This window comes from Chiloscyllium punctatum, chromosome 48 (genome assembly GCF_047496795.1).
Source record: "Chiloscyllium punctatum isolate Juve2018m chromosome 48, sChiPun1.3, whole genome shotgun sequence".
Taxonomy (NCBI): domain Eukaryota; kingdom Metazoa; phylum Chordata; class Chondrichthyes; order Orectolobiformes; family Hemiscylliidae; genus Chiloscyllium; species Chiloscyllium punctatum.
The window spans coordinates 49,909,938-49,933,041 of record NC_092786.1 but is presented as its reverse complement, the minus strand read 5'-3'; the positions used below and the strand labels follow the sequence as shown (position 1 = coordinate 49,933,041).

The 23,104-nt window shown below is 39.8% G+C and overlaps 1 protein-coding gene across 4 annotated transcripts in view; it reads left to right on the top strand.

The window, feature by feature from the left end:
• The first annotated feature begins 1,234 nt into the window (after positions 1 to 1,234).
• acana (aggrecan a) overlaps positions 1,235 to 23,104 on the top strand; it is a 109,752-nt gene continuing 87,882 nt past the window's right edge. For all 4 annotated transcript variants that reach the window (XM_072565192.1, XM_072565190.1, XM_072565191.1 and 1 more), the window contains exon 1: positions 1,235 to 1,578. The gene's annotated coding sequence lies outside the window, so the exon portion shown is untranslated. The remainder of the gene's footprint in view (positions 1,579 to 23,104) is intronic.

Sequence of the window (23,104 nt, the reverse complement as noted above, 5' to 3'; positions counted from 1 at the left end):
TGGGGCAACTGGGTAACCTCAAAGTTAAAAAGCAGCCAAACCATGAAGACTTGATTTCAGCATTTTGAAGGATCAAGATTTGAGGAGGGGTTTGAAATTATCGACAGCAGCAAAGATCAATATTGATAAATCCTGAACACAATGGGCAAACTGAATAACTCATGAGGTCATCAGATTCATTAGTTACATAGGTTAACGTCACTCTATGGATGTTTTTCACTTCTCGACTAATCAGTGGGCATATTACATTCCACAGTTAATGAGTCAAATGGAATATGTAACTGACAGGGCTGTTTCACCTTCAAAGGTGGAGAGGAATTTCAAGTGGCACGTTTGGAAAAAATCATGCATCAGAGCTAAATATATAATTGGACACATTGGTATTAATGAAAGTAATAGTGGTACAGACTGACTAGGAGCTGGAGCCCTGCTTTTATAAATTGTAGCTCTATGCTTCATGGGTTTAGAACATTACATGTCAATATGAGTGATGACTTCAAGCAAGAAATTTCAGCTTAAAAGCAAAAAAAAATTCACCTTCAGGCTTCACCCTCGCAATGTTATATTTCTCATCCTTGCAAGTTCTTCCTCACTCCCACTCCCCCCCCAGTGATCCTATTTTCCTTCCTGCCATTATCTTCTTTCACTTCCTTTCCCTCGCTCACTTTCTACTGCCCTTGTTGTCTTAACATCTCACTTTCAACCCTACTTAGTCAGAGCTAATGACCCAGGATGTTTGCTGCCACTTGCTCTGAGGAACTACGGACACTTCCTATAATTTGCAGTGGTTCCAATTTTCTATTTCAAAGATTAAACAGCTGACATACTAAGTAATTGCCTTCTAATGACCACTAAATCAGCTGCTGAATTTCTTCCTGGCCTGTAATTATAATGAATTATTGCACTTTCCCCTCGCCCGCTCCCAAACAATGAATCCTGTTGTGAAACCATCAATGAATGTGGTTTAGTTCCTTCAGTTGAGTGGGGGTGTTGAAGAAAGAGGAAGATCATTTCAAATACAATTGTAGTTAAGGTCCTAGGCTGCCTGATTCAATATTGAATGATAGTGGGCGTTAGGACAGTCTCCTCCCTGCATTCAGAAGTCCACCCTGTCCTGGTAACTGCCTCCAGCTACTCCACCCCCTCACCACCTTGTGTTCAGTTTGCTCCACCTCCAGCTTAGTGACAGCTGTCAACCCCTGGACCACAGCCTGAGACCTCCAGAGGCGGATCCACAAATTTGGTTGTATCCCAGCACTAGGGAGATACCCACAAGCTGGCAGGAGGAGCTGTGCATCAACTCTCAAGCTCTCCTCATTCTGTGGCTATTGACCTGGCTTGGAGAAGTCTGCGCTAGCTCTCTCTCTCTCTGCTCCTCTCAAGGATCCTGTCTATCAGGGCAAGGATAATTGACCAAGGCAACAGCAACAGGACAAGCAAAAGAAAACATACAAACACACAAAGGAAGAAGGAACGTGAAAAGAAACACCGGCATTGAAGATTTCACACGAAGCGAGGTTTTCCTGCAAGGTGTATGGTACATTCCACATTCCGAACAATTGCACTGAATTGTACAAGGTAATTAGCTTGTGAGAGAAAGAGAGGGTTTTCTTTAAAAAGAACAAGGCATTTCCCAGTGTCTGGGGAACTGCAGAGATTTTGTGAAGCAGCAGCTAGCTCATGTGTTGGCTGCTGCAGAGAACATTGAATGTGTTTCCAATTCAAATATCAAGAGGAGAAAAGGTAGTAAAGATTTTTCTGCTTGAGAAAAGCAGATTAAAGCAGCTCTCAGTGATGCTGAATATTGTGCAGCACCTCGTAAAGAAAGCTAGATTTTACTGTTTTTCTTTGGCTGTGGAAAACCTGAACTCCCAGTGGGTGACTAACTTCAGAATGCTTCAGGGCTACAGTGGGGCAGTTGCTAACTTAGATAGCTCAGGGAGGTTTATTTCTTTTTAAGATGCACATTTTAACGTTTGTGATGCATTGGAGATAATGGGACATCACTTGACTGGTTTGATTATGTTTATTTGATAATGTTGGCTGGTGAGTGGAATCTGACTTTCTAAAGTAAACGATGATGTTTGCTGTACTGTAGGAAGTCACTTGAAAGTCCGCACTTAGACAGATGTTCAAATATTGGAGATGAACCCAGTACAGTGTGTAGCTGTTTGATATGCCAATGTTATAATTTTAGCTTGAATTTCTCCGAATTAACACGAAACAGATAAAAAGAGGAGTGATCTTATTTAAAGTTGAACCGATAGATAAATGTACAACACATGCACTTACCTCTGGCATCTAATCATAGCTAACGTCTTAACTATTTCTTAAAGCTGAAGGATTTCACTATTTCCTTAACGATTATTCTCTGATTTTAAAATGAGAGGGGAAAGTGTGACTTGTTCAGTTCTCCAGCTGAATGATAATCTCTTGGCTGCTCCTGAGGATATTACCCGTTTGTCCCTCGACTACACAGCAGTTAGTGTGAACGACACAGCCGCCAGATGACGCCAGCTTTCCCTCTATAAACACTGGCTTCTATATGTCGTTGCAACAAGTCTCGGAGCAAGCAACAAAAGCAGTTTTCATGAAGCCAGGAAGGCGAACGTCAAGAAAAAGACGACTGTATGTTTTAAAAAAAAACCAACGCTGCCTCCAATGCAGAAACGGAAACCTAAAGTTTACTTTCTTTTTTGCAAAATATAGTCATTCCATTTTTTTTTAAAACGCACCCCTTGCTACATAGTCTGTGTCTCTTTGCAAACTAACATTGACGCACCTAAAGGAACTTTTTGTTGGTTGAATAACTGGCCATATAAAAAGATGTCAGTCATGAATTTCCAACGGTGGGGCACTGAACATTTCCAGGTCACAGTAATGCAAATGAAATTAACCATGTGAAATTCACAGCATTTCATAACCGTCAAAAATAGTTGTGCTCTTGTGAAATTGGATGATATATATATAAAAAATGTGCTCACACTTTAACCTGACAAGCAAGTAAAATCTTTTCTTGTCCCACCTCAGCACTTTGTTTTTGTCCCTCTGGTTTTCAATCATGTTTTACCCCTTTTGAAGTTAGGATGTCCCACACTGTCTCAGAGCTCAGAGGGTATCATTTCTCCTCCTGTAGCCAGTGGTTAGTCAGCACAGTGTGTCGACTAGAATAAGCACAAGGGAATGCTCCAGTTCAGCTAGCCTGGCAGCATCTACAGATAGCAGAGTTGGCGTTTTGAGTCTGCTATAACTCTACGTCCAAATAAGGTGTCGGTTCGGTTTTTCAAATACTTTATTACACCCGAGTCTGACCGTGTTCCTGTCACTTGGACAGCGATCAGGAACACGCCCAACCACCGGCCACTCTTTCTTTATGAACACTGAATAACTTCTTTGAGGAGATTGGTACCCTGCCGGAGACCAGTGAACTCAATACTGTATACACCAATAAAGGTACCTGTGATCTCCTATCTGTCTGACTCAACCTCACAGAAAATATAGCATCTGATACTCAATACAGTCCTGCATTGAAGTGTCAGTCTTGAGCTTACTTTCTCAAGAGGTATATTATGGAATATATCTCCAAACTACAATCTTCCAACTCCCAGCCAAGAGCACAACACTGTGCAACTACAGCATCTACAATTCTCCAGGTTTTGTTTTGCTGCCATTCCTAGCTTCATTATAATTACTTTAATCAGTCTGCTTGGACATGTTATGGCCCACTTCAGAGGCAGGTTGGACTTGAGGTCCCTGGCCCTGAGGTAGGTTCACCAGTACTGCACCAGAGGCCCTCCTGACCTCTTTATGGATGCTTTTATTCAACCTGTTGAGTGTTGTTATGACCAACATCTGGGGCTAATTTGAGATTTGAACCCAGACCTTCTGTCCTGGAAGTAGGGACACTGTTACTACACTGCAAGGCACTCCCTAGAGCTTTACCATTTTAGTCCAACTGATAAATTGTCGAGAGGCAGGGTGAGATTGACTGACCTGAACATAAAGGTAAGCCTTTGTCCAAGCATGGCATTGAGGAATCTCAGTAAAACTGAGGTCAATAAGAAGCTGGGGCTGAATTCTTCACAAGATTGCAGATGAATCACTGGACAAGTTGTAAATTGCGCTTTCAAACATCATAGCCTTAGGCATAAAATTATTGTTTCAATAGATAGATAGGTGTTGAAGATATCTCTGTTTCTAATTAACTGGTTTCAATCCAAAAAAATCTTCCATTGTGGATCTGAGTAAATTATTTGTGAATATATTCTAACAGCAGTGATACATTGCCAGGGTTCAACTCCCCCTGGCACTTTAGTTTGTACTGTATATTTACTTAACAATGATTAAAGCTCCAGTAAAACAAACCACAAAAATTCCATTTAAATATTTTAATCAATGTGTTACCAAAGGATATTTGAGTTTTAGTTGCTTCAAATGTCATTACTATTTGTTTCAATATATCCTTGGCATAGCATTGGTTAAAGTTTTCACAAGGATTTGTTTCATTGTTTTTGCAATTGGAAGGATGAGTATTCTCTATCAGCTCCCTCCCATTTCTTGACAATTTTGTGGAAATGTAATATGCCACAAAACAAATCACTCCACAATGTGCCATCATTGTGTTGGAGTGCCACAACACTACAAGCCACAACAACATAAGGACAGAATGTCAACATTGGCCAATTTAAAAAAAATTAAAGTGCTTGAAAATCATGTTACATTATGGAAGTAATGTATAGGTACTCTACCTAAGTTAACAGTGTCGAGCCAATTCTCATCAGTAGATGAGATTTAGTTTGATTATTTTAAAATTATAATTAATGAGAATTTATGTAATCACCTTGTGACTAAACCAGTTGCTCTAGCAATGGCTCCTAACTGGTTGTCAAGTTTAGATTTACCCTCACAAATAACTGCTGTAATTAGTTGTAATTACATTAATAACCAAACCAATACCGATGCTCAATTCTGTTCTTAAGATCACAATCCACTGCAGCTGGTGATCTTGTTGTGAAAAATGGGAATTGGATCACACATCTATAAGACTGTGCAACATTGTGTAGGATTGACAACCATTCCAGATTGTTCCTCAGAGATCTAAAAACTGATAACCGTTGGACACTGCTTTGAACAACCCAAAAACTTTGCAAAAATTTGTGGATTCTTTAACCTTTTTAAAAATTAGATACATAATCTTTAGAAGTGGGGTAAAATGGCTATGCAACTTGTCTGGGGTGGTGGTAAGCAGGAAACTAAGTGATTGAAGATCCAGAGATTTCCAGGAACATGTTAAGTTGGACTCTGCTGGGCACTGACCTTACACTTTTGAATATCTTTGCAAAACTTTCATACAGAGCAGACACATTATGAAAAAAGAGCATTAGATTGTTGAGTGATGCCAGACAATACCAAGAACTTACATTTTTATCGTACTTTGAACATTGTTAGAAATCCTAAGGCTGTTATTAGAACCATGATCAATTAAACAGTGATGCCAAGACACACGTAGTAGGTATTAGGACAGATGGTCAGAAGTTTGGACAAAGAACTAGGTTTTATAAAGTATATTATGGAAGATAGTGGTGGTCAAGTCTGACAGTAGCTGTGCAGAAAGAAACAAAGTTAACAAGTTTAATATGACTCTGCTTCATAGTTGAAGAAGAAGAGACATACTTGACTCAAAGCATTACTTTTATTTCCCTCTCTTGCTGAGGCCTGCAGTGTTTCTCCACGTTCTGACTTCACATCTCTGTCTTTGCTTAGATTTTCTAATGTGTCTTAAAGCAGGAAAGAACAATGATTTGAAGTACGAAGGAAATGCCAGAGTCAGACCCTAGTCAGCTGGAAGCGTGGCTGCCAATCAGAATGTGTTGCATTCTGGATCACTATTTTGTGGAAATTCCTATTATTGTCCTTTCCAAGCTGTTAGCCCATCACTTCTTCAATGGTGGCATAATTTATTATTCTTTCCCCTCTCCTTTCCTGACTCTTGCTGGGCAACTATTCCATGTGGATCACACTCTCCGAGGACTCCTAACATGAGAGCTGCAACAGAGAGAGGTGATGGGGAGGTAAACTGGGGAAGGCATCATAGGTGTGCTGAGTCTTATCCTCACCTATTATACACACAGCAGGAAGGGTCTTGTGGTGATATCCCAAGCACTGGGCCAGGAAATCCAGGATTACGTACCACCTTCCTTGGATGCGTATCATTCTGTCTGAACAGGTTGATCAAAATAACTACACATCCAGCAGTAGCTCCTTTGATCATGGTCACATTGGAAAGCCTTGCAGGATTTTTCTAAACCCACCTCCCACCCTCTTATTTCCTTTCACAGCATAATACCCAAAGTATACAACCACTCACCCTATAAAGCCTTGAACATGTTAAACATCCAAAGTCACCCTGCTGTCTTTCCAGGTAGTTTCAATTCATTCTACACAAAACGTGAGTCAAGTCTGGGCCAGTCGTGTCCTGTTCAGTCCTACACTATTCAATTCAATAATTATGTTGGTTGATCATCAGGGACCTTTCTCTCATTGGATCTTGTAATTTGATGCATAACCAAACAATTCTAGGAGTAATTTTCTGGAATTACATAGGACTCAAATAGAATGATTTCTTTTGATATTGTAATCTAAGAGCTTAGAATGTCCAATGACTGTTGAAATCAAAGTGAGAAAATGGATAGGAATGCAAAAAAAATCATTGACATTATATCTGCTGTCAATTTTAATCCAACCTCCCACTTGATATTCAGAATGGTTAACCCAGAGGAGCCAGCAGCAGATGTCATTCTCTTGATTTTACATTCCCTCCCAAGTTACATTTTACCCATTTTGCATCTTACAATAGAATTACAGAATAAAGTGATGGCAGGAATGTCATCTGACCTAGAATACATCGAATGAGGCAAGAAGCAAACCTCATTACCCCATTGTGATCATAATGGATTGCCCTAACTTTGGCTGGTCAATGACACTTGGTCACAGATTTTGTTTGTTGGTTTTCTCTCAAAGGTTTTTATTTTCTCTTATTTTTCTAAAATTGAAAACAAAATCCATAATTATTGTAATCTTCTTTCTTTGTGGAAAGTGCTCTCAAGCCATCTATCGTACCTTCTTTTAACTCATTCCTTAGCAATGTTTCAAAATTGTGTAATACCTTACCTCCTCGTTCTTGTCTTCTAGCTATAAAAGTTAAAAATCAGGCATGGGGTTCACGTAATCAATACTCTTTTGATTAAACTTGCCTATTCTCCTGTCCTTTTGACTCTCTGTCGATGTTTACTCTATGGCAGTTGGCCATTCACCCAGTCCAACTTGGTTAAAAAAAGAATCTCTGGTCTTATCAATGTTGTGTAAGATTGATTATGAAATTAATTTAATACAATAAATGTCGCCAGCATGCCAAGAGATATGCATTGTCCTTCCACATCAGTATTTCTGTGTGATGTTAATGCTATGGATGGATGCATTTATCACTCAGTTGTGAGTTAGCCCACTGCACAAATGATGTTGTGTATGTTGTCATTGGTGTTGTAGGCATTATTGTAATGTTGGTTGATCCCTTTGGCAACCTTTATTTATTTTAAAACCATGCTTTATTCATAAAAATATCTTTATATACATACAAAGTCCGTAAAACAGTTCGGTTCTGTGCAAGAACATATTAAAAAACAAACCCAATAGATAGATTAAATTAGATTCCATTCCCTACAGTGTGGAAATAGGCCCTTCGGCCTAACAAGTCCACACCGACCCTCCAAAGAATAACTCACCCAGACCCATTCCCCTACCCTATATTTACTGCTGACTAATGCGCCTAACACTATGGGCAATTTAGCATGGCCAATTCATATCTTTGGATTGTGGGAGGAAAACTGAGCACCCAGAGGAAACCCACGCAGAAACGGGGAGAATTTACAAACTACACACCGACAGTCGTCTGAGGCGGGAAATGAACACAGGTCCCTGGTGCTGTGAGGCAGTGGTGCTAACACTGAGCCACCATGCCGCACGAGCTTGACTCCATCCAGCAAACAAACCAAAGGCATTTCTTACTTGTTCAAGACTATATTTACATATATTTGAGGATCCGATAACTGAACAGACGCCCATTTAACCACGGTAGGAAGACGTTAGATGGTGGTCTTTCCCCACTGTGCCTTGGCGGCAGCTGCTCTAAGCTTTTGTGCGTCCCTCAGCACATAGTCCTGGACCTTGGAATGGTCCAGTCTGCAACACTCAGTCAGGATCAACTGCTTGCTCTGGAAGACCAACAAGTTTCAGGCAGACCAAAGAGTTGATGAGACCAAAGAGTTCCTCCAGGTGGAGTCGATGTTTGTCTCATTGTGCGACCCAGTGAACAGACCGTAGAGCACAGAGTCCCACGTCACGGAACTGCTCAGGCTGAACCTCAACAAAAACCATTGCATCTCTCTCCAGAATTCCTTTGCCAAGGCACATTCCAGCAGGAGATGTGTGACAGTCTCTACCCACCGGCTGCCACTTCGAGGGCAGCATGCGGTGGCGCAGACTGACCGAGTGTACATGAAGGATCTCACAGGTAGTGCCCTTCTCATTACCAGCCAAGTGACGCCTTGGTGCTTGTTGAAAGTTCTGGTGATGAGGCATTCTGCTAACTGACTTTGACAACCCGAAAGGATCCATCCTCTTCACAGGGTTTCAAGGATGCTGTGTGCTGACCACTTCCTGATGGACCTGCACTGAAAGGTGTTTTTCTTTGTAAGTTTCTCCATGAAGGACAGGTGATACAGAACAGTCTGACTATTTGGGACATTCCACGGCAGCGAGGCCAGGCCCATCCTTCTCAACACCAGGGACAGGTGGAACCTCAGTGCATAGTGACACTTGGTGTTTGCGAACCGTGAGTCTGCATACAGCTTGATGCAGCCATACACCAAGGTGGCCATCAGGATGAGTACGGTATTGGATACATTCTTCCCCCTTTATCCAGAGATTTGTACATGGTACCCCGGCAGACACGGTCCATCTTAGACTTCCAGATGAAGTGGAAGATGGCTCAGGTGACTGCAACATTACAGGTTCGGGGAATGAGCCAAGCATTTTCTTTCAAAATTTCCAGAAAGATCATCTGAAAGAGTCTGAGGAGAATGTTGTTAATCTGTGCTCCAGTATTGACTTTCAGCTTCAGATTTAGGGTTATGTGCTCCTTTCTTATCCACTTGCTGATCTGAATGGTTATTTATGTATTTTCTTTGGAAATTGTCATATCCAACCATTTGATGTAAGTGTATGGTTCCTATGTCTATTATGTTCTCAAATGTGTCGTGATCTTCCAAGGTGTATGTGTCCTGGCTTCTCTTCCTCCTCATTTGCTCTATTGATTGACCTCTGATAACTCCTTTACCATCTTCTTTCTTTGTTTTGCACAACTTTTTCCATAAACTCTGTGATTTGATGAATGTGTACAGCATTTCCTTCTAGTTGTGAACTCACAGTCATCTACACTACCAGCGCATCTTTCTCACTATCTGGTGCGTATGCTTTGTGTTGCTTAAACAGTGTCATAGAGTCATTGTGATTTACAGCATGGAAACAGACTCTTCGGTCCAACTCATCCATGCCAACCAAATTCCTAAATTAATGTAGTCACATTCTTCAGCATTTGGCATATCCTTCTAACACTTCCTATTCATATACCCATCCAGGCGCTTTTAAATGCTTTAATTGTACCAGCCTCCACCACTTCCTCTCGCAGCTCATTCCATCCACACAGCACCCTCTGCGTGAAAAAGTTATCCTTTAGGTCCCTTTTAAATTTTTCTCTCCTCACTTCAAACCTATGCCCTCTAGTTTTAGACTCCCTTATCTGGGGAAAAGACCTTGTCTATTCACCCTATCCATGCCCTTCATGATTTTATGAATTTCTATAAGGTCACCCCTCCAACTTCAATGCTCCTGGGAAAATAACCCCAGCTTATTGAGCATCTCCGTATAGTTCAAATCGTCCTACCCTAGCAACATCCTTGTAAATCTATCAACTCTGTTGCCTTTCTCTTGACCTTAATTGAAGGTTAATCATTTGGGTAGCCATGATCTTCATTAGTCTGCATTTGGGCTCACGTGCTCTGACAATATCTAAAGGTTGCCATGTTGTGGGCCTGTACTTTGCAATGTAATCTTTGCATTCCATTGTGTGCAGAATCCCAAATGATCTGATCTATCAGTCCTTCATCTATATCTTTGATTTTATCTTTTCTGCTTGCAGTTTTCAATCATGTTAAGAAGTTATCAATAGGCTCATCTAGTTCCGGCTTCAAGCTTTGAAATTCACCAGTGGATCCAATGATTTGACAATGGCGAGAGACGTGTGCTGAATTTTTCAAGTTATTTTATCTCGGTTTTTACTCATTCCTCTTCCAAGAATTAAACAATTATAAATCTTTCCCTTCTGGCCACAAAAGAATGCAACTGACCTTTCCCTCTTTGCAAGCACCATTTTGTTTATGTGCAGTTTACTACTTGTTCTTCCTCCGTGATTTATTAATTTTCGTTTCCTTTCAATCTAGTCCAGCTTGAAATCTATTTATAATATTGATATCTGCTGCCACCACTAGATCTCAGAAGTTCAAAATAATAACATTTTTAAACTCAATATGGAGTTTCAAGTGTATTCCATTCAGCTTTTCACGTGACTGATGGATTGATGCATTGTTGCTTGGCACCCCTCTGCAATGGGACAGTAAATGTGTCACCATGGGTGGACATTCTCACAATAACCAGTTCCAACTTCCTTACGAATAACACAATATGACAGGTAGCCAAAACGTGTGGTGCTGGAAAAGCACAGTCAGTCAGGCAGCATCCAAGAAGCAGGAGAGTCCACTTTCAGGCATAAACTCTTCATCATTCCTGATGAAGAGCTTATGCTCGAAACGTCAACTCTCCTGTTCCTCAGATGCTGCCTGACCTGCTGTGCTTTTCCAGCGCCACACGTTTTGACTCTGATCCCAGCATCTGCAGTCCTCACGTTCTCCTAATATGACAGGTAGTGTCATTGCTAATCTATGACTCCAGGCGAGAGAATATTCAACATATTCTGATATAAAACCAGACAGACAAAATTTTTGCAGAATATAGTGGGACAGCGACCTGTGTGTACAAAAGATTAGTTTATCCTTGCATGGTGGTGGCATAGACCAGATGTGCCCTATTGTCCTGCAATGCCAAGGCTCCTGAGCTGTAGGTTAGTACTTAACATCCAATCTGCAAAGTTTCTTGATCAAGCAGGAATTGCACCACTGAATTACAGATGATATATTAAAGCAATGGATAATTTAAATGCTGCTTCATTTTTGCATCTAGATAATATGTTGCCCAATATAAAACAGCAGATTACCAGCTTAAGGAGCAATGTCCCAGCAAGCCACTTAATGTGCACATACATCTTTCATCCACCCTGTGGATACCACATTTCAGATTTCAAACATGATAACTTGGACCAATTCAAACCAACTTTAAATAGGGGAAGCCAGTTAATGAATGAGTACTGTTGGGCTAGCTGGGAGCCAAATATGACCAGTCACCTAAACCTAATCCCTTCCTCACTCTGCTGGAATGGTAGCTTTAAAGGGAAGAAGTGGATCAGGTACCCATCCTTTTTAATAGTTAATCGTCACAAATATATTCTCAACACTATGTAATAAGTAATTACTGTCATGGGAAATAAGCTAGTAGCGATATTGATGAATAGAGAATATTACCTGGGAAGGGTAAAATTTCTTTTTGTCAATGCATTTAATAATATTATAAATCAGGATGGGATAACCTCCATTCAGTTAGTTTAGCGAAATCGTTCCCTGTCAAAGTTTGATATGATGTCATAATCCCCAAGAGCAAAGATCAAACCCAGCCGTGTTTCACTGGAATATGTGTGAGATTGTTCTGTATTGTAAAAAATTTTTGTACATAATGTAATGATTCCCAATCCTATTTTTCTTGTTAACAGTAGAATTACAGTACAGATCATGGTTCCAATGATTGCAGGACTAATTTGAACTGCAGATGTATCAGGATTAATTAAATATTATGGCACAGATGGATAGACACTCCACAGCACTAATAAAATGTCCTGCCTTATGGGGAACTGAGCTATTTGATCTACAGAGCGCCAATGCAATCCTTTATCAATGCTGAGTTAATTGATCTTAGATGGGGCAGCGTCAAGGACAGCAGAATAGACCTAATCAAATCAAGGATAGAGAGTGGAATGATCAGTTACTAGGATTCTGTTTCGAATTTGTGTGATCTACACGAAAGTGAGCAACATGAGGACAACAGGTTCAATGATGTGCCTCACAAGGTAAAAATGCACACTGACTAGATCCTATGCATGATCTGTTAAATTTAAAACTGAAAAGAAGTTTAAAATGGTGATTTCTTAATGATTATAACATGGTTCTAAATGGCTTTTGAGGTCCATCACCTTTGAAGATTTTACATGAAACATTTTTGTTTGAATGCAATTTGTGGAAAAGTAGAACTATCAAGGTGAAAGTGACATGTGACTGCTTTCCCAGAGTTTTCAGAAAGGTGTCATCCTTTTAGGAGATAGCTTGAGCAATGCCTAGAGTCCAGTGGTAACACATTTGACTTTGAATAAGCCTGTAGATATTTCATTGCAGTACCACAGGAGTGCTGTAGTGACTATGAAAGAGAAACTAATTGCAGGACCTATCTTCTTACTTTCGGTGCATCCAGCTCACATTAAGATGCCCCGGCTATATTTTCATGCACTCACCATATGAATGGATCGTTTCCTTTTCGAGTTTTACCATCACTCGTCGACGCATGGATACCCCTATCTAGCTAACCACAGCCAGATGATCTTAAGGGAATGGGTTAAAATAATGTGGACCAGAATATCAACAAGGCGAGGGATGAGCTGGATTTTTCAACCATTTGATTACGTTACCACTCATCTGTCGTGTGTCGCGAGCACTTTAATTCTTAACACCATGATTACCCACCACCAATTACTATGTGACTTAAAATACTCTAATTTTTATTAATGAAATGTTAAAATTTTAAAATACTAGTTAAAATCAATACTATTTAAAATTAACCTAAAACCTTGTTTAAAAACAATCAAAATTAAAAAGTTATTAGATTTTGTCAACTGGAGAATCCTGAGTCCATAAAAATCCTTAAAAGCTCAAGAGTCAAAGATAAAACAAGGTTTGCGATGTCCTGAGCAAAAGATTTAAATTTCTCGATCTCGAGGTCTTTCATTAGTTCATTGTTCTTTTCGAACCATTTTCCTCGGGATCCCATCACAAAACCATAAAAGGATATTTTTGTTCCTTTTGTAAGGTCCAATATTTCCTTTTCCAGATGTTTATACTTGGTTTTCTTTTCTTCCCAGGCCTGTTCGAGTGAGTTAATTTGTAGGTCTGTTCTAATTGTTACATCGACCATGATAATCTGATTTTCCTTTTTAAAACTTAAGCCCGGTATCCATAATTTCTCGGTATTATCTTTAATACGTGGTTCCACGTATATTATCCATCCTTATTTCTTTATAAACTTTGTTATTTCTTCCATTACCCTATTGTGTCTTTTTAGCCTCATATTTTTAATATAGAGACACCATCCTGAGATATGCGCAATTGTTTCAGAATTATCATTACATCTCCAACAACTCTTGATATTAAACGGCCTTCCATACGTTAGCAACACCCGTGTTGGATATAGGTTCGTTCGTAATAAGATCAAATTTATTACTTTGGACGTCTTCGTGTGTTGTATTTTTGTCAACCAGTTATTAGAGACATTATCATTCTTAAAATAGTGGGTACCAGCCCCTTGATAGGGCAAGGCCATCCATCTCTGAAGTTCCATAGATCTCCAGTTAGCATAGTTCTTATTGCTAAATTCTTCTATTCGCTCACTCTCTTCCTCGATAATATCAGATTCTCCCAATTGTCGATTTATATTTGGATTCCGGATATTTTCTAATATTTTCAATTTGCTGAGCTTGTGCATTTTCATGGCTATACTACCACCCACGAATGAAAACGAGGCATGTAGGATTTCATCCTCAGATTTGTATAGCATCTCGTATTTCCTCAAAATCGCAATTGGTATAAATGTTGACAATCTATTCACCGCAAGGCCGCCATCCTGGGACTTTGTATATAATAGCCCATCCGTGATAGATTGTGGGAGATGTAATATTTCTTTGATTGCATTTTTAATTATGTTATCCAGTTTATTAAGATAGTTTTATGATACCTCTGGTAAAATTAGATAATAATATAATCTAGGGATAAAATAAATTATTCAAAGTTCCAATTTCTGAACAGGTTTTAAAAGGGATCTTTTAAGATTTTCAATCCATGGGTCTAGTTGGTTTTATACCTAGTTGGTTTTCCCAATCCGATTGGCTTACACCAATCCATGCGTCTATCTTTGCTCCTAAGTATTTATCAGTACTTCCTGGATCTATGAATTGTATATTACCCTCGTTAAACTTCCAATTTGCCTTATCATTATATATAAATGTTTTGTTTTTATAAGTAAAGTAAAACCCTTTTGGTTTTCTTATATTGACCTCCATCCCTGTATTATTACAAAATTTCTCAACCAGTTTTAAATTGTATGCCATTCCATCATAGGATTGGCTAGTTAAAGCTCTATCATCAGCAAATGCTAGAGTTGCACAATGATAGCTCTCTTTAGCTTGACCTAAAAATAATCCTCTTTTTCTTTCTTCGATAGTGCTTATAAGGGGGTCCATAACTATATTAAAAAGAATTGGTGATAACGCATCACCCTGTTTGACCCCTCTTAAAATTTTAATCTTATCAGTTTTACAGTTAAAATCTTCAATCTGAGTAAAATTATTTTCATACAAATTTGTAATTAATGTAATAAAGGTTGGGGGGAGATGAATTCTTTTAAGGGCACTTATTATTAATTTATGTCCTACGGTATCAAAGGCTTTCTCCAGGTTTACGAATACCACTGCTAAATCAATTTTATTCTTCTTGGCTCCATTTATGATATTCTCCAGGATTTTAATATTTTCTTCACACCCTGCCACACCTGCCATAAAACCTTTTAGCCTCTTATTTAAGTTTATAACTCTACTTAATCTATTGGCTATAATATTTGTAAACAGCCTAAGCATAATTGGACCTATCGTGATTGGTCTCCAGTTACTAATATCGTTTAATCCATCCTCATCACTTACTTTGGGAATCAGCACTGTTCTACTTATTTTAACTTTTTCCAGGATTTTACCTGTTTTTACCCAAATGGTATATATTCTAGGAATTATCACATTATCTTTGTTAAATATACTAATTATTTCTTTCAGCGTCATCCGATCTGGTCCCGCCGCGGTTTTAACATCCATCGCCTTCACGGCCTGATTTACGTCTTCTACCGTTATAGGACCAGTCAGTATGTCGCATATTGATCCCTCAATCTGACCTTCGTATTTAGCAAAACCTCTTAGATTACTTTTATCGGTGGAATTAGATAGTCTCTCTTTAAAATATTCCTCTAATTCCTCTTTGCTAATCGGACATTCACACTTAGCCAGAGCCCCCATCAGGGTTCTAGCTAAATATTGCCTTTTAGTTTTATATAAAACCTGTACTTCTTTGAACTTTCTTTTTTTTCTACTGTATCTTCTCTTAGCGTTATTTATCTTCTTATTACCCTCTTGTCTACTATCCTGCTTAGTACCTACTTGATTTTCATATTTCAATTTCTCTGACTTATGATTCTCATTATTATTCTCTAATTTACCGACTATCATATCCATAATACTATCATAGTCCTTCAGTATACCTTTACTCTTACTTATTTTATCCTCAATTATCTCTACTAATTCTGTAAGTGACCTATCTTTATATCCTACACTTCCATTAATATTATTATTACCTTGATGACTATGCTCACCAGCTCCTATCTCCTCTATTACAGTATCTATATCCAGGTCACTACTCGCACTTTCACTTTTATTATTATTACAAAGGACCACTTCCTGACTTATGCCCGCAACTTTATCGCGACTTTTACTATGTTTTTTTAACAATCTCCTTTTATCAGAAATCTGTTTTGTTGTTCTAGTTTCCAATTTTTCCGCAATAAATTTATTGATATTTTTACAACCTCTGAATTCTAATTCTAATTGTTGTAATATTTTAATTTCAGAATTAGACCATATACCTCTTTTACCTCTCTCTCCTTTTTCCAAGTTATCTTTATTCTCTTTATTCTCTTTTTTCCTCTTATCGTTTCTCAGATTGGGATGCATGTGCCTCTCGTGTTGTCCCAATCCTCTAGCTGTTGTAAATTTCAATGGGCACATTTCACATTGGTATGACTTCTCGTCTTCCCTCTCTTTAATATTGCACTTAGAATAGTGACATGCGACTGCGTGATAGTTACCTTCCCAGCCACACTTACTACATTTAATTCTTACCACTTTAATCCCTTTACATAATTTTAGATGTTTCCTAAACAATCCCATAGTATTATAAATATTGTTACAAAATTTACACATAAAATTGTCTAACGGGTATTCTACTATTATCTCTAATTTTTCTTCCTCATTAATAACCGGATGAATAATCCTACTCTCACTCCTTTCCTTGTTGCATTCTAGTTCTCCAATTTGACTAAAATCAAATGGCCCTTTAAAATTCGAATTAAAAATTGTCCACCTGTTAAATGAACCAGACTCTAGAGGGGCCTTCTCTAAGAGTCCTTCCATTCGAATTTGGTCCTGATTACTCTGGACTTTCTTATTGGCTTCCTCATGCCTGCCAGAGGACAGCCATGCCGGAGTAACTCTTAGGGTCTCTTCCGTTTGTGTTGAAACGGATTGTCTCGTCCATGTTTAGCTAACACACTTAGCACACGGTGCAGCCAATAACAACTGTGCGGGGCAGTTATTTTCCCGGTCTCCCACCCAACTGGAAATTTTGGAGTTAGACATAATCGCCACTGCCAAAACTAGGTTTCTATCATTGACCGAATAGTCACCAGCCGTCTTGTATCTTTTCTCTGGTCGTATTAGCTGACCTGATCCGAGTAATGCTCTTACAACAGAAGGAAATGGTAAGAACTGTCAGTGGCATACAGCATAGGTTAAATCCAAAGGTAAAACCAAAGATAAAATCAGTGATAAAACCATGCTAATATAACCTCTAGACAAGTTAAAACCACTCCTCTGTTTGGAGCTTCCTCTTACAGGTCGTTTCCAGGGGGAACCGCGTGGAGGTTCAACCAACTTTGCAATCGATAAAATACGTAGAAACGATTACAAAGGTGACAACACAGGCACCGGTCAGAGACCAACAACCATTAAAATCTGTAGTCACATTCCCCCCAAGGTTGGACTAAAGAAGGTGTTGTCTAGTCGACATTTTTACCTCAGCAAAAAAAACTGAAGAATCTTTCAGTCAGTCCTGTTTGGAAAATACTGCTGTGCAGAATTTCTATTGTATTTTCTGCTGTAATAGAAAATGATTCTGTTGTATGAAGCACCAAGATGAGACGCAATATGATATCAATGTTATTTTAATTAATACTTTCATTTCATTTTAGATAGTTACATTATGCTCACGTTTCATTTTGATCTCATGTGCATTGTCCTAGCAAGGTGAGGATTATCTGGGAATAATGGAACACTGTTGACTGGTTGTGAGACCCACAAGCCAGAGATAATGGAACACTTTTTATTTTCGTTTTAAAGTCAGTTATTTTTATTGACTGGGCCTAGTCATCCTCCATGCACTTAAAGTCAACCCAAACTTTGCTGCCCATGTCTAACTCACAACAGGGCATTCACTGGGGCCAGGTACAGAAGACATGAACTCTGGTGCTGTTGCAAGCCCAAGCACCCAGTCTCACCCCCTGACCCCAACCCAAGCACATTAGCTCTGTCCCTGACCTAAGCACAATTGTCCCCCCACCTCCCCGCTTCCCCCCCCCCCAGCACCCAGATTATTGGGTGTTGGTGTATGCCTTAGTCCAAGCCCTGCCATTCACCCCTCTTCCCAGTGCACTGGCTCCCGTTTATGTAATACCTTGATTTAAACTTCTTACCCATAGTTTTTAAATCCCTCCATGGCCTTGCCCCTCTCATTCTTTGTCCTACCACCCTCCAAACTATCACCAGTCCTCCAATTCTGACGTCTCAGGCAATCCCAATTTTAATTATCTTTTATCTTGGCTCATGTACTTTCCGCTGTAAGGGCACTGAGCTGTGAAATTGTCTTGCTAAACTTCTCCAGATTTCTGTCCCTGTCACTTCATTTAAAATGCTCTTTTAAGAATGACCCACTCAACTGAGATTTTCATCACTTGCCCGAAACACCACCTTAAGTGGTGGTGTTTCACAAAGACTTCTTATACAGCACCTGCCACACCTTTCCATCCCCTTCCTACTCGTGACCAGTGTTGTCTGGAAACACATGGGTAGCAGATATATGGAAGCCTCCAAGTTCCCCTCTCAGCCATTCACCATCTTGGTTTGGAATGATATCACTACTTCTTCCCTGTCGCTATGTCAGAATTCTAGAGCTCCCTCTCTAACGGCATTAAGGAACTGTCTACGCCAAAGGGACTGCAGCGATTCAACCTGGCAACTTACCACCACCTTTTCAAGAACAACTAGAAATGGGCAATAAATACCAGCCCAGCTAGTGATGCCCAAATCCCCTGAAGAAATGAGTGAAAATAAATCTATCTGAAGCATTAATTCAGTCACTGTAAAGCATCTCAGAAGATTGCACTTTGTTAAAGGTTTAGAATGCAGATTCTTACTATTACCTTAACTTCAACTTCAATTGGAAGAGTGCCACCTACTGTATCAGTTACTCGTTTTCCTTTCTTCGTCCCATTCTGATGGTTGTTGAGAGATTAGCTTTTCTTTGGCTTTATTCCAGTGACAAACATACCAGGTGTGCTCATTGAGAACACACAGCGAAAATCTAATTTAAATTTCCTTTGGATAAGCATTTACTTACACACTGTTAGCATTTATATTGATTCCAGAACAGAAACAGGCCATTTGTTCCATCTGTTACATCCTTCCGATAGCAGGGAGACCAGGATTGCATGCAGTACTCCGAAAGTGACCTAACCAATGTCCTGGACAGCCGCAACATGACCTTCCAACTCCTGCACTCAATGCATTGACCAATAAAGGCAAACATACCCAATGCCTATTTCACTATCCTACCTACCTGTGACTCCACGTTCAAGGAAATGTGAACTGCACTCAAGGTCTCTTTGTTCAGAAACACTCCCCAAGACATTACCATGAAGTGTATAAGTCCAGCCCTGATTTGCCTTTCCAAAATGCAGCACCTCACATTTATTTAAATTAAATTACACCTGTCACTCCCTGGGCCATTGGCCCATCAGATCAAGATCCCATTGTAGTCTGAGGTAACCTTCCTTCACTGTCCATTACACCTCCAATTTTGGTGTCATCTGCAAACTTACTAATTATATCTCCTACGTTCACATCCAAATCATTTATATACATGACAAAAATCAGTGAACCCAACACCGATCCTTGTGGCACACTATTGGTCACAGGCTTCCAGTATGAAAACAACCCTCTACCATCACCTTTTGTCTTCTACCTTTGAGCTATTTCTGTATCCAAATGGCTAATTCTCCCTGTATTCTATGTGATCTAATCTTGCTAACCAGTATAGCATGAGGAACCTTGTTGAATGCCTTACTGAAGTCCATAGAGATCACATCTACTGCTCTGCCCACATCAATCCTCTTTGTTATTTCTTCAAACAACTCAATCAAGTTAATGAGACTTGATTTCCCATGCACAAAGCCATGTTGACTATCCCATCCTGCCTTTCCAAATAAATGTAAATCCTGTCCCTCAGGATTTCCTCCAACAACTTGCCCATCACTGATGTCAGGCTCGTCAGCCTATAGTTCCCTGGCTTTTCCTTACTACTGTTCTTAAATAGTGACACTATGTCAGCCAACCTCCAGTCTTGCAGCACCTCACCTGTGACTATCGATGATACAAATATCTCAGTCAGAGGCCCAGCAATCACTTCCCTCGCTTCCCACAGAGTTCTAGTGCACACCTGATCAGGTCCCAGGGATCTATCCACCTTTATGCGTTTTAAGATAGCCAGCACAACCTCCTCTGTAATACGGACATTTTTCAAGATGTCACAATCTATTTCCCCACACTCTGTATCTTCCATGTCCTTCTCCATAGTAAATACTGATGCAAATATTTGTTTACTACCTCCCCTATCTCCTGCAGTTCCACACATGGGTGGCCTTGCTGATCCTTAAGGGGGCCTATTCTCTCCCCAGTTACATTTTTGTCCTCAATGTATTTGTAGAATCCCTTTGGATTCTCCTTAATCCTATTTGTCAATGCTATCTCATGCCCCCTTTTCGCCCTCCTGATTTCCCTCTTAAGTATTCCTCTATTTCCTTTATAATCTTCCCGTGAATCATTTGACCTCTGCTCTCTATATCTGACTTATGCTTCCTTCTTATTCTTTACCAAAACTTCAATTTCTCCAAACAATATCCCTGTTCTGATGATGTCCCCAGTCGAACATAGAAACTAGGATCAGGATCAGGCCATTTGGCCCATTGAGCCTGCTCAATTTCTCCAGTCATCCAGCATTCCCTGCATCAACCAGCATTTCCCTCACCCTAACAGGAACATACTGTCTCTGGACTCTCATTATCTCATCTTTGAAGGCTTCTGATTTCCAGCCATCCCATTACCTGTGAACATCCACCCCCCAACCAACTTTTGACCGTTCTTGCCCAATACCATCAAAATTGGCCTTCCTCAATTTAGAACTTTAAGTTTTAGATCCAGTCTATCTTTTTCCATAACAATTTTAAAATTAATAGCATTATTGTGGTTCTGTTCGCCGAACTGGGAATTTGTGTTACAGATGTTTCATCCCCTGTCTAGGTGACATCCTCAGTGCTTGGGAGCCTCCTGTGAAGCGCTTCTGTGATGTTTCCTCCGGCATTTATAGTGATTTGTATCTGCCACTTCCAGTTGTCAGTTCCAGCTGTCCACTGCAGTGGCCGGTATATTGGGTCCATGTCGATGTGCTTATTGATTGAATCTGTGGATGAGTGCCATGCCTCTAGGAATTCCCTGGCTGTTCTCTGTTTGGCTTGTCCTATAATAGTAGTGTTGTCCCGGTTGAACTCATGTTGCTTGTCATCTGAGTGTGTGGCTACTAAGGATAGCTGATATTATAGGACAAGCCAAACAGAGAACAGCCAGGGAATTCCTAGAGGCATGACACTCATCCACAGATTCAATCAATAAGCACATCGACCTGGACCCAATATACCGGCCACTGCAGTGGACAGCTGGAACTGACAACCGAAAGTGGCAGATACAAATCTCTATAAATGCCGGAGGAAAGATCACAGAAGCGCTTCACAGGAGGCTCCCAAGCACTGAGGATATCACCTAGACAGGGGACGAAACGTCTGCAACACAAATTCCCAGCTCGGCGAACAGAACCATGACAACGAGCACCTGAGCTACAAATCTTCTCCCAAACTTTAATAGCATTATGGCCACTGGCACCAAAGTGCTTCCCACTGACACTTCAGTCACCTGCCCTACCTTATTCCCCAACATTAAGTCAAGTTTTGTACTAGTCTAATAGGTACATCCACAGACTGAATCAGAAAATTTTCTTGTACACACTAAACACATTCCTCTCCATCCAAACCCTTAACACAATGGCAGTCCCAATCTATTTGATGCTATCTTAATCATTTCAGGTTCTTCTGCACAAATTTGTTCTTTACATGATTTATTTAAAAAGTACGCAGTCTTCATTAAAATCATTTTGATTTCAGAAAATGTCTTTTCTCGATTTCTGAGCCATCGTGAGTTGAAATTTCAGCTTATTCTGTACCTACTGCAGATTAGAATGACTACAGTCTGATGTGAGTGATGAGCAACAGCTTGTGGGAAAATGCAAATGTAGAGATGCTATGAAGATTAGTTACAAGTGACTGTGGAAATTTAATTTGACAGCGTGGATAGGTATAGCGCAGTAGATGGAATTCCGCAAGAATCCATGTTTTCACACATAAGGAATAAACTAAATTATGAATAATAGATAATTAGCCAGTTGTCAAAAATCTTCCTGGAATTATCTGAAGAGTTCAATGAAGAACAGTACTCTGGTGGTGTGCACATTTTGAGTTCAATATAATTTCTCTTCAAAATTGAAAATCACCAATGTGCCCAGTCATCTCTCCAATCATTGTTTCTGCAGCTAGACCTATTGAGATAAAGGATCAGCCATGATCATGTCAAATGGTAGAGCAGGCTCAATGGGCCAAATGGCCTGATCCTGATCCTAGTTTCTATGTTCGACTGGGGACACCATCAGAACAGGGATATTGTTTGGTACAAATAAATAAGTTGTATGGCCTTTGCCACCATTCATATTCAGATCTGTTCTGAAGAAAAGTTATATTGGATACATGAATTCTCTCTCTCTCTCTCGCTCTCTCTCGCTCTCTGTCCGCTCTCTCTCTCTCTATACAGATGCTGCCAGACCTGCTGAGTTTCTTCAGCAATTTCTGTGTTTGTTTCTGAACTCCAACTTTCATTGTATTTTAGATTCTTTTAGCACTCAGATACACTGACTAAGAAAAGAAATGTCAGTTCTTACTTTGGAATGGAGAAAAGAAAGGACACTGGCAGCTGAAACATTAACACCAAGTGTTTGTCACTGGTTCCTGTCCTACGTCCGCAGGATACAAACTAAAATTGGGTGTTAAGAGGATGTGGTACAAACAGGTAGTAAAGAGACAAATTGTTCCATTATAACATCTGCCCAAACTACACTGTCCACATCATAGAGTTGAAACATGTTCCTTATAAATTACCAGCACAGAATTTTGTCAGAATTGCACATGAGCTCTAATTCACCAGAAATAAATGGAGTAAATTTCCAATGCATTTTCATTTGTTACAGTGTTTGTCTGAGGAAGTTGCCACAGCTTTCTCGGAGCTTCTTTCGAAAAGAACCCTTTTTATAGT